The sequence below is a fragment of the Planococcus citri genome, chromosome 5, assembly GCF_950023065.1.
Source record: "Planococcus citri chromosome 5, ihPlaCitr1.1, whole genome shotgun sequence".
Taxonomy (NCBI): Eukaryota; Metazoa; Arthropoda; class Insecta; order Hemiptera; family Pseudococcidae; genus Planococcus; species Planococcus citri.
This window is the reverse complement of record NC_088681.1, coordinates 40605165-40618645: the sequence shown is the minus strand read 5'-3', so window position 1 is coordinate 40618645 and position 13481 is coordinate 40605165. Positions and strand designations below refer to the sequence as shown.

The 13481-nt window shown below is 33.4% G+C and overlaps 2 protein-coding genes across 4 annotated transcripts in view; one reads left to right on the top strand and one right to left on the bottom strand.

Moving 5' to 3' along the window:
* LOC135846820 (uncharacterized) overlaps positions 1-12415 on the bottom strand; it is a 35991-nt gene extending 23576 nt beyond the window's left edge. Inside the window, exon 1 of one of the 3 annotated variants that reach the window (XM_065366115.1) lies at positions 12117-12415. The gene's annotated coding sequence lies outside the window, so the exon portion shown is untranslated. Of the gene's footprint in view, positions 1-4535; positions 4858-12116 lie in introns of those variants that run through there. The other 2 variants (XM_065366116.1, XM_065366114.1) reach the window with 2 other exon arrangements.
* TTLL5 (Tubulin tyrosine ligase-like 5) overlaps positions 1-13481 on the top strand; it is a 60019-nt gene that overhangs the window by 26292 nt on the left and 20246 nt on the right. The gene's annotated exons all lie outside the window — the stretch shown is intronic.

Here is a 13481-nt window from a genome sequence, read left to right as displayed (position 1 = left end):
TTCGTTTGAGATTTTTGACGTTTCTGTCCAAAATTTATATCTCCCTCCCTCCCTCCCCTTTCAGAAAAAATTAATTCAAAAACCCAAGCTTTTAGAAGAATTGAAATAAAAATTTGATTAGTTTTTTTTTAATTTTAGTCGTGTTAATAAATTTACAGCAATGAATTTGGAACTTTTTTTTTTGTGAAAGAATTATTTTCTACCAATAGTTTCGATGTCGTTCATTTCATTTATCAATAAATGGTCGTGTTCAGAAGTGAAACGATTCGTTAATTTTGTCTGTGTGGGGGGGGGGGGGGTCGAATGGAGAGCTTTCTGAAAACTTGGTCGAAAAAAGGGACAAATTTTATGACACTTTCTGCAGTTTTGAAAAATCATCATTCCATTTTGAGGATTTGCGGATTTGCGATTAATTCTTGGTATTTTCCAATAATCTAAGCAGTCTGTGCAAAATTTCACTTAAATGAGACATTTTCTCAAATTTTAATCGTTTTCTGATGATCCGTCAATTTTTGATATTTTTGAGTGATTTTCACAATTAATTTTACAATTTTTATGATACTTTATTTTGTGAATATTCATTAGAATAATTTTTACTTTGGCTTTTGACCATAATTTTTTAATAATTTTATAACCAACTAATCCACCTTAATTTTTCTTTGTTTTAGGTGAGTACAAATTTCCTTCCAAAAATAATAGAATATGAACTCGCGTGTGGGAATAAGTAAGAAATTTTTATAATCCTTATGAGAAAAGTTACGTAAGTCACTTCTACACTAACATGTGTCCTTTTATTTTCAATGGCAAATCTAGAAAAAAATTCTAAAATCACGGAATTTGAAAATCAGCTGAAATAATTGTCCATCAGGTTTGAATCGAGGTGATCTGATTTTCCGAGTATGAATTTAGAACCAGTACGTACCTAGATCAAATTTTTGAGTTCTCAAACGATTTTGATTTTTAATGAATTTTTGAAGAGTCAAAGTTGGGTCAAAAATGGAAAAAAATCAAAATTTTACCAAATTGACCAAGAAGGCTGAAATTTGGTGTGTGCCCTGTTTTCGACTCTCCAAATCGATTGGAAACGCTTTCGAACCATTTTGAGTGGTAGTTCTGGAGCACCCTAGCAGATTTGTGAAAATTGAAATTTTCACACAACATTTTACCTAATTGAGTTGTTGAAATGTTTACTTAGTACCCCATTTTTAATATGCTGAGTCGATTGGGAATGGTTTCAGGTTGTTCTGGAGCCTTCGGGTATATTTTGGAAATTTCAGATTTTCTAAAAAGTGGTCTAAAAATCGTCCAAATTAACTTAAGCGTCATTTTTTCAAAATAGAGGGTATTACCGAAATCAGTGAAAAAGTAGTGATTTTAATAAACGGACGGCTGGATCCGGCCGATGATGGTATGAATCAATTTGGTATTCAGCACAAACTGTTTGACTAAAATTTGAACCCCTGAAGTTCGTTAGATGCGCTGATTTTTCTGGGTTTTCAAATTTTTCAATGGCATTTTAACCACCAGATGGATAAAAATTCAATTTTTGATGATAATTCCAGATTCAGCCGGAGGTAGTATCAGTCGATTAGGTATCTAGCATAGACATTTTGGCCAAAATTTCAGCTGCTAAAGTTCATGTGGTGGGGAGAAACGACCAGTTTTCAAATTCACATATAACATGAGAAAAAACAGTAAACAATCCTTTTTTCTGACCGAACTGCCGGAACCGGCCATTGATGGTATGGATAACTGAAAAATCATCTTCAGGAGCTGAAATGGGGTTTTTTGAGGTCTTCTTTCCACCGGTTCAAGTTTCATTCAAATCGAAGATTATCATTGTGGGAGGGTTCTCTTGTAATTATCTTTTCTCTGGTTGGAATATTTTCAGAATTGAATTTTAGTCTTTTAGAAATGAAGATCCTTTTGATTTACCCCCTTTTTTTTTTGTCTATTTTCATCTCAAAATAACTCTCAGATGCTTGAAGATTGTTGTAAAATTCGAAGAAAACGTCGATAAAACAGAACTTCGATTTGTTCACACCTCATACTCATATGAAGAGTGATATTCCAAAACTCGCTTTGTCCATTTTCACAACTTTTCAGGAAAGAGGAAAAACAGTTTTCCTTTAAACGGGTAAATTGGCTTTTTAGGCGAGTTTAGCAGTTTATTTGGGTGGATTTATGATGTAGGAGTGTAGGTATACACTTCATCCACTAAATACTGCTGAAAAAAATTTCAATAAAAATGGACAAAGCGCGTTTTGGAACATTATTTTTTTTTAATTTTTTAGTGAATTGGCTATTTAGGTGAGTTTAACACCTCATTTTGGTAGGTTGATGATGTAGGAATGTGAGTTAATACTTCATCTACCAGGTACTGCTGAAAACCCAACTTCGATAAAAATGGACAAAGCGAGTTTTGGAATATCACTCTTCATATGTATTAATGGATTTCTAATAAAATTCCAACGTATTCGAATGTAAACTGCAATTGCAACCAGCTGTAAATATATTTTAATCTCATGCCATGTGATCTGGTGTCTCGAGTGCAATACCTTGATCTCTTTCTATGCATCGAGTAGTCCTCCTTCACCTCCGAATAATTTTTCTTCGTTTCTAATCGACCCAAAAAACATCAACTCCAACTCGTCTCACTTGTACCCGATGCAAATATTGAAATATTCTCTCGTGAAACAATTCCCAAGACTAATTCTTGGTCATTTTTTTTCATTTGTATCTTCTCATAGTACATATTTTGGAATTCTGTACGATTCTCTTTCAGTAGAATTCATAAACAGCGGAAAAAAACCAATCATCGGGTGTTTCTCAGATAATCATCTGGTTTCGCGACAATACATCACGTTCGGAATTTCTCTGTATATCGAGCGAAAAATGGCACGCTGCCAATTTCTTCCAGGCCAATGACAAATTGTCCTATAACCGGCTCATGTTCGGCTCATTAGTCATTGCGATCTTTTTTCAACACACTGTTGACGAATCGTAAGCATTACAATTCTGCAGAACTGTTCTACTACCCTCGTCTCGTATACCTATTGATCTCGAATATGAAAAAAAATTATCACGATCCGTAGATGTAACAGTAATTAAATGTGCGAAGCTCGTAGACCAGACGTTATGTAGTCGTTGTATCCAAGCATACAGTTCACTTCAAGGTAACCATCTACAAAACAGGAAGAATGAGTTCAAATATGAAATATACCACTGTTCCGAGACGAAAAAGAAAAAAATGAATTCTATTCGTCGAATAAATTGAATTAGCACGCCTCCCCTCTTACCCCCTTGACCCTGTACAAAAATTACGTAATAATTGAATAATGAAATCTGCGGCGCTATATACATCTACTCTGCTAACAGTTACCGGCAACACCGATGCGTTTTCTGTTGCGGTCACTCTGAGAGCAAACGATCGATTCGTGATCGTGCTGGCAAGAGGAAATTATTCGGACTAGTTTGGGAACCTGATTCGGAACTTTCACCGAGCACGATGACCAGTTTGGAATGATCTGCGATATGCAGAGAAACACCTAAATGCATTTCCTAGGTGAATTTCGTGGCCCTACAGGTGACCGGAATCGAGTAGGTGATTAGCTATTAGCTAAGCGAGGGTACTTGATTAGGTTGTAAGTTACAATTTAAGGTTGTTTTTTATGTCACGAATGAAAGAAAGGTACAGGGAACCTCTTGAGGTGTCACTATCCGATTTGAATGGGACCACGATTTTTCGGAAGAGCATGGTCTAAAGCCCCCAAAACCAAATTTTCAGCTACCCAAGTTCATTTTTCGATTTTTGGCGAACGTTTGAAAATTCAAAATTGACTGTTTTTGGTGATTTATGCTTTTTTAAAAAAGACACGTATATACTTGATGAGTAAAAATGATCAAAATAAGTCCTAAAACTGATAATAATTCCCCAAATCCAAATTTCACCATTTTAAGCGATTCTGGAGCCTCCAGCGCGATTTCCAATTTCTCCAAAATTTTGAATTTGCTCCAGAAGGCGTGAATATGAAATTGGGTAGCTAAAAATCGAGTTGTGTGTTATACTCGTGCAAATTTCTAAAACTTCTTCGCAAACAGGAAACTTCTGATTTTTTGGATATTTTTATTATGAAAAAAGCTGGTCAAAAAACTACTCTTTAGGTATCCCTCCCAAAATCGGCTCAAATGTGGGGAGGGTGACACTTCAAGAGGTTCTCTTGTTAAGTTAATTGATTTGGTGGAATAATAGAGAATTGATGGAGGAGATAGTAGGGGCGACACCAAGTTGTAATTAGACGAACCGGTTCGTACGTATTGTTTTTTTCGCGTAACTGTATGAAAAATTAAAACTTTTTCAATTTTTTCGAATTATACTTCAAGGACATGATTTTACCATTGTACAATATTAAAAGATAAGGTTATCGTTACCGAAATTATTAATTATTTCACACGAGCGAACGAACGAACACCTACGTTGAACGTTATCTATGTTAAAATACATACATATTGCATAGAGCAAAATTCAAACTTACCCACTCTTTATAAAATTGGAAGAAAAAAAGTATTCTACGTAAAAATAACGAGTGTTGGTATTTTTCCGATTTTTTTTTTCTTCTATACAGAAAACAAAATTCACTATAAACTTTTCGACGGTTTTCCGCAACTTACACTCTTTTAACACCAGATATACAAGAAAAAAGAAAACCTTTTTAAACACGAACGAAACACGCGCCAACGTTTTAAAATAAAACGTTCTGCGCCAATGACCGCACACAGTGTTCACTCGATAAACGTTCTAAACCGATTGAAACTGGCGAACTGGTTGAACGCTGGCTGGCATACGCAGCTCAACGTGTTTGTTGTGTTTTTCTTCCACTCTGCCTTCTGATTGGCTGCGCACATGGTGTTAAGTTTTTCACGCAAATATACGTAATGCAATGTGCAATGACGTTATTGTCGAGTCGGGATTAACGGTCGCTTACGAGCAGGGATAGACCGCGAAGCCGGCAAGACGTTGAGGTGAATCATGGAATATACGAGTACTCGCGGATTTTCGGATACGGATACCTAGTTCCTAGACCTGCACACCTGTATCTGCCTCTGCCAGGTAGATCCTAGTTCAAACCGGTGGTATAATTTCCAATAGTCGATCTGTATTTATGTAATGTGGTTTTACGTCATTGGAAATATGTTGTGGAGTATTAGAATTGGATGGAAAGGTTGTTTTTGTTGGTACCGTTTGAGTCATCCTAGTATTGGTGCCGTCCCCGTGAATTGGTGGTATCGTAGAAGAATCGGAGTAGAGGTTCTGTGTACCTACTTGGTTCGTTTGAGTCATTTTTGGGGGGATTTTCTGAGCGAGTGGAAAATCTTAATCGAATTTTTTACGATAGAGGTACGAAAAGTATAGACAAAATAAACGTATACAGAAAAAGGACTTCCATTAAATGCCTCATATGATATCGAGTAGGACAACGAATTTCAATTTTTCCTCAAAGTAATCATGGCCCTGGGAATAAGGAGAGAGACATTTACGAAAATTGAAATCGGAAGAACCCATGTTTGTAATGATATTCAACAAAATTATCAACCTATCCTAAAGATGCCTCGTTCCTTGTTTAGGATAAAATTATGAATTGAAATGGAAAAATCCGCATGTACTATAAGGTTTTCGAAAAAATTCTCCAGTCAATATGAATTTTCTAAATTTTGCACGAAATATCACGAAAACAAAAACCTCCCTTGGAAAAACTAATCACATCTCTTCAAATGAGTTCCTGATTTACTGAAGGATCCGAAAAATGAAGATCTATTCACTCGATTTTTGAAATGAAGATATTCTGAATCTGTCTGAAAGAAAATTAGAAAGCTCAGCTCAAATGCTCAATGAATGATTTTTTTTGCAAACTTGAATGTGAGTTTCCCTACATTAATTTGAAATTTTATTCGAAAAACAGGCGGGTATAAAAATTGAGAAATTGATAGATACCTAGGAAAAAAAAAGTTGAGAAATCTACTGAAAAATCATCTAGGGCTGAGAAATTGTTCCAAAATAAAGTTGGATTGGATGAAATGAAAGGTGATGATTTTATCATCATTTTTGCCTTAAGAAAAGTGATGCAGTTTTTTTTGAGTGAGGGGGGAAGCTGAAACTTGAGAATACAAAAAATCAAATTTTGCATTGTTACTGGCTAAATTTCTCTGTAAAATTGTCGTAAAATGACATTTTTTGGCATTTTTTTTGAAGAATGGGAGAAATGAGGGGGAGGAGGGGGGTTCTCAAACCTGACATTTGAAAAAAAAATTCATTGCAAAACATTTTTACTCTCGAATTTTACAAATAGTCAACAAAATCGATTCCTTAAACACTCACTGGAATTTGAAGATGATGAAATTATTCATACAACTTCGTCAAATTGTGCAAGAATGGCCGAACCAAACTTGCCGTAAAATTGCCTCAGTCTGCGAAACGATTGGTGGAAGTTTTCAGATTTATTGATATTTGCCCCAAATATTCTGCAAAATGTCTGAAATTAACATGAAAATAACAAAATTGGCGCAAAATTGTTTGAAAATTGTAAAAAAAACAGATAAAATTAAGCTGACGACGCGACGTACGTTTTTTAAAAGTTTGAAAAAAATTCTGTGAATTTCTACATTTTACGATTTTGTAAATGTCATAAAAAAACCCTATCAAATCATCAAATTATACAATGTCTAAAATTTACCCACAACATACTCTCTAAATTTGAAAAGATTTTGAAAAATTATCAAAAAGAATGTGTATGGATAAAGTTAGGGACTGGTTGAAAATTTTGAAAAAAAATCAATTTTTCTCAAAATGGTGTGAAATTTCTGGACTGTAAGTTTACCTACGTAGGTATTTACATAGTCAAAGGTGAAATGGAGAGAAAAAAAACACATAAAATCAGTAAAATACTGTAAAAATTCATTGAAGTGATGAAAAAAATATCAAGTTTTTTTCATTACTTTGAAGATTTTAAAGCTAATTTAAAAAATCAATTTCACACCATTTTAATGAAAAGTCTTTTTTTTCATAGTGTTTACTGTTTAGTAGAATGCCTATAATTTTTTTAAAATTTACTTGAAGTTTAATTTTAATTCACTTAGGTACTTCAGTTTTTAAGTTGGGCATGCTTACCTACTTAAAAATATTCTTTTAACCAAAAAAGTACATTTCAAAGTGTATTTTGGAAACACTTTCCAGAATTATTAGCAATTGGTTTTTGTATTTGAAGTCCTCGCAGATCTCTTTAATATGTATCTCGAAACACAAAAAAAATAATTCGAATAAAATCTCATTTCAAAATGATACGAGTATACATTTCTTTCTTAGTTGAAGCCGATTTCATTTAAGCATAGAATAGACCAAATTTCTTGGAAATTAAAAATTGTATAACTAGTAAGTAAAGTACTCAATCAAGTTTTGAAATTACAGTACGTCAACTGAATTAATCTTTCATGAACAAAAAAGTACAAGTAAAGTTAATTAAGCTCTTCAAAGGCGGAAAAATAAATTTTAATTGAAAGAAGTATGTACCAGGTACCTACATACTTATCATTATGAGTGATTATATGTACCTATGTATCCGACGAAATTGTGCTTTTGGTAACGAAAATTTTTACTCGTATTTGATGAGATTGACAGGATTTTATCAGTCGCCGAGTCGGCTACTTTTATTTAAGCTCAATTGTTAAACATGGAAAATTTTTCTATCTGGAGAATGTACTTCTAAAAATTATCCCGTGATTCATCACAGTAATAATAGAATCGATAAAAATGATTAGAATAATTTTTTCATTCGAAAGATATTTTTAAAAATCGAGTCCAGCATTTCAAAGTAGTTGACACGACTACTACTCACCAAGAAGTTTAAAAATACACTCAACACACACGGAAATATCAACGTTCCTGGAATTCGCAAAAGTACTCTGAAGTGCTCATAAAACATCTACGTTTGACGAATTTTTAATCTAGAGAAAAGTGTCTTCGTTCTTCGGATAGGTTGAACTTGCCAAAACAATGCATTTTGTTCGCAGAAAGAGGTTAGACACGTCCAAAGGTGGCTCTAGTGCATAGTACTATTAGTATGTTGAAAAAATTCTTAGATTTGGGTATATTTATCGAAGGTCACGTGTATCGATTTAAAAATGGATGTCATGTTTGTGTCATAAAGTCTCGATGGATCGATGCTTGATGGATCTATAATGTTTTTTCTTCTCTCAACCGCACTACTCCATCGCCATCCAGTCTTCTACATCTTGTATAGTAGGTACCTTTTTTTAAAAAGGTTCAATGACAATGTAAATATTCAATTTAAACTCGAGAGCTCGAAGAAGAGTCTTTCTTCCAATACGAAATGATCTTTATAATGTAGGTATTGGAAATTTCATCAGGGCATTGGGAATTTGGTGGTGTTGTTTACCTTCATCGTCGTGAGACATTGTTCCACAGAATGGTTCCGCGTATCGGTTTTATTATTTTACTCGTACACGAGGTGTAAAATTTATCATTATTATGAGACCTTCAGTTAGTTTACAAGCGTAGAATTGGTAATGTTTGTCAGAATGTTACTGTAGGTGACACAATGGTAGTCAATTCTTCATCATTGTATTATTAATTAGAGTTTTCCAACTGCATAGTAATGCATTTTGGAAAAAATAGGCACTTATGTTTGTTTTTACAAAATTTAATCCATAAACAGATTACCTAGCTATAATAGTAAATCAGGAGATGGTAATTTCGAAAGTACATATAATTTCATTCGCTAATGTGATGCTTGAAAAAAATACCCTAGAATAATATTTTGTTATGGGTATTATGTACTCTTTACAATGGATATGAATGGCAGTGCAGCTCTCGCACGAATGATATAATTAACCTAGTTTATCAAGCAGGAGGTGGTTACAACAACTATACATACGTCGAATATGTCCAGTTACTATTTAATGGTTTAATTTGCCAAATGAACATGTTTATTAGGATGTTATTCGTTTAAAATGGATTAAACGCTTGCGTTGTCATGGCTTGTGATGATGACACGCGTTATTTAAAATTACTATTAGGTTTATCCCCATGTACGAGTACCTTACCACCCGTGTAAAAATTACCAACTGTTGTTGACAGAAAGAAAAACGTGTATTGTTGCAATAATTGCAGATGATTTGAAAGAAATGTACCTATGTAGATCGTTAAACTGCATAGATTAGAATACAGAATGTTGAAAAATTTTCAAGGGATTTAAATCGTTATAAAGAGACCAAGAGTCGTCCTTGTAACTACATCGAATTGGAATCAACGTTTATCAAATGTTCAGTTCATCGCTAGAGGGCTTATTTCCTAAATTTAGATGTCATTAAGAAAAAGAAAGTTGATTATTAGCGTATTAAATACGTACGTTTATACGTTCGTGGTGGTGTTTCTTCAGGCTAGATCCACCTATTTTCAAAATATCCATCAGAGAAGATTTTTGAGAAAGAATAGTTGACTTAATTTTGAAATAAAACATCATAATAATCTCCAGATTTGTGATTTTTGCTCTCGAGTTCATCGTAGCTCAAAAATAATATCGTAATCGTGATCAGCACCCTCTAAAACCCTGAAATCGATATGCGACATGGTACCTTATCATTTTTTTGAGGTCAGACCCCCCTCCCCCCTCCTATCAAATCCGCACGGTTTTTCAAATCCACAATCTTCCATCATTTGTAATCTACAGATGAACAAATTACCTACGGGTGTTTTGAGGATGGATTTGAGATTTGCATTTCAATATGCATTGTTATCGATGGGTACGTAGTCGTATATTTAGGGGCGATAGTGTGAGAGGGGGAGCCGAGGGGAGAGGATTTTCAAAAAATGATAAAAAATCGTCCCGTATATCGATTATTTGTGTATTGAAGATGTTAGAATCGAAAATGATTATGGTTTTTTGTTTGAATAAAACGTTTCTTCAGAAATGAAAAGTCAACGGTAACAATGTAAGAAATAGAAATAGAAATTTTGCATAAAATTTTGTTGGTATGGTATAGACTTTTCATTTCATTTCAAACTTTTTTCCACGCTTTGTCTCTGAACTGTAATTGAAAAAAAAGTCTCGATACAAATTTATAAATTTGTTGGAATTTTTACGCAATGGGTTCGTCAATAAAAATTGACCAATTTGAAACATTTTTTGATTTTATGAAATGTCTGTATTTCTCTATTCCTCCTCTTCTCCTTCTCATATCAACGAGCGAGCTCGATTTGCGCTGACGAATTTCTATAATCAGATCGATGATTTAATCATTTCTATCGCTCGTGTATTTGGCGCCAATGTCCGTTGTGTGTTATTATCTTCGATTTTATACACGGTGTCCTATAAAATTTTCGTTGGACTTCAGAAATAAGATCAACAAAACGCTTTTTTTTTTACAAACAAAAAGCTTATTTTCAGTGGATCGGAAATCTCGTTCACGAATCATCTGTTTGCCTCTCGAGTCCTCGCGTTCTCTTCTTATAATACCACATTATCTGCTTTTGATTTTTTCAACATTTCACTCAATTTTTGAGATGCTTTTGAATAATGTTTCAAGGAATTTTTGTCAAGTTTACCTCAATGTTAAAAAATTTACAATTTTCTTCAATTTTTGGCGATTTTCGTTACTTTTTGTACCCATTGTATACAGTTTTTATAATCCTTCATCATGCAATTTTTGCTAAATTTTATTCAACTTTATTGATAGGTATTTGATCGTAATATTTAATAATCTACACAATTTCCACGAAATGTTTATTGAATTGTGAGACATTTTATAAAATTCCAGACTTTTTGAAATTGTTTTTGTAAAAGAGCAGAATTAGTTCGTGTTATGTTTAAAAATATTATTTTTTGATAATTTTGGATGATTTTAAACGTTTTTTAGTATTTTTTTTGTGATTTTAATACTTAGATTTTTTAATCATGTTTTATCCACTTTATGCTAAATTTTTACAAATATTAACGAAATTTCACCAGTTTTTTTGAAATTTTTCACCATTTTAAAGCTTTTAGAGTATTTTTATGTCATTTTTGACTTGTTTTAATTACGTTTTATGCAACTTTTGCTAAATTTCTCTAAATTTTCCTATTTCATTAATTTTTGGTACTTAATCTTTAATGATTTTATTTTTTTTCAACCATTTTTATGCTTTTTCAACATGTTTTGACCACATTCCATATAATTTTTTGAAAATTTTGGTCAAAATCCTCTGTTCCTTTTTTTTTGGCAGTTTTTGATTCTCTTATATTTTTTCATTTTCTTATTATTGTAATGTAGTGTGATTGGTTTTTAACCATTTTTTCCTCAAATTTTCTCAAAATTTACAGGAATTTCATAAGATAAACTTTCAATTGGACAGTGGACAGTTGGACACCCTGTATAATTCGAGAATTTCCAATAATTATTATTTATAATGATTGTTTTTCTATATGTATAAACTGATGGAATAAATGCAATGTTATTGAATTTGCTGACCAGTTTAACCGCAGAAATTGAAAAATATAGTCTAAACGCGCAAGATGGCTATACGAATGCATCTTTAATCATAATCTATCTCGTTAGAAAAATATCCTCGCTGCGTGCAGAATTATTAATTTGAAAAAAAATCTATACGTTAACAAATATCACCGTTGCATATATACCTATTTAAAGAAAACACAACGTATTTTTCCGCGTCGATTTGATTTATTAAAAAAAAAAAAATCGCATGCACGAACAAACAGCTCGATTTTTCTTTCATCTATGACGATCAAAATGTTCAATAATTTATCCATATAGATTAGCAACTCAGACCGCGAGCGTGAAAATATGAAACTGCGCAAAATAAAAAAATAAAAATCGCATATTCGCTTATGGTGGCGTCGATCGACGGTGGCATTATTTTCAAGTATGCATTTTTCTCATTCTATAACTAATACGAATATGAAAAGAAGAAGAAAAAAAACTTCGAAATATTTTCAAGGTGACCGTATTTCGATATTGTTATCTTTCGGTCTTTTAATATTCTGGTTGCATTATTTTCTAAAATTACCTACGTCTTTAACGAATCTACATAACGATTATTAACGTACCTTGTTTAGATTTCTTCTATGTCGAAGGTACAGCCAGCAGAGATGACGTCTTTGGTAACTTTTTCTTCGACATTGTGTTAAATATGTGCGAAAAAATGACGAATTATCGAGATTATCGTATTATGCCAACAGATATGAAATGTTTTCGTATACGAATGCGTCGCGATGAAAAAGTTGAAAATTAAAAAACAATCGCGATGGTGACAAACGATAACATATGTCGTACCACACTTCAACGGTGACGACGATTCGAAGTTGATGCGACAATTAAATCGTCACTGGTGATAATTGAATGGCACATGCTCGTCGAGCCTCGAGAAAGAGATAGGTCTGCTGGCTAAGCATCTCTCATGTGTAAGACCGGATGACTCTGATGAAAATTAGAAACCTTAATTAAAGTCTCTCGCGGACTATTATTGTGTGATTATACGCTACCGACTGATGCAGAGACACGCACACACGCATCCAGAACGAGCGACCATGAGTCCTTGTAAGATGACAATAGCTTTATAAAAGATCTGTATGCAATGATGATGTTCGATGACCTTTTTTTTCTGTTCTTTCTTCTCGGCTTCGCGAATCAAATCAAACGGTTCGATATATCGGAATCGATGTATCCTATCATCGAAATAGAGTAGGTGTAGTAATTTCATTTTCAGCTCGCCAGAAGCTGATTATAGCTCCCCTGGTTGGTGTTTGCCAACGACAACACCAGCGCCATCCAAGGGTTACCGAGGCTTTTTCTAGTTCTTGAGAAATTCTATAGCCTAATGTATCTATTGTTATATCGGTGAAGCTGAAATTGAAACGGTCATGGAAATTTGCCTCCAAGGTTTCATGATGAAATAGCATAATGTGTTATAATGCTATTCGAGCATTTAGCTCGTATTTATATCGATAGCATAAGAGTATAGGTATGAACCGTAGACATACATACGAGTATATAGGTATTTAATTATTCGTACATTATATGTGCTTTTTTTTATCACCGTATTATCATACGTATTGTTATTCACGCGAAAAAATTTTTTGATAAAAAATTTGCTTTTATGGTACGAGAAGTTGACCTTGAACTTGGGATTTCATCATTATTATATTAATGTACTGTATGTTTTCCTGTTTGATAACGATCGCCGACTGAAGTTGTGTAACTGCTGGGGCAAGATGAGAGTTTTTTGAAGAACTTTTTTTTCACCGTATTAAAGTCATCGGACCGTACGTAGGTCAAGGAGTTTTATTTTTCAACTTGAAGCAAATGTGATACAATTATAAGAATGCCGGAAATGTCTCCAAGTTTGATGTGCTTGTGCGTGGTCAGTTCTATTTCAATAGCGAAGTGTCTGAGGTATGAAAAAAGTGAAAAGC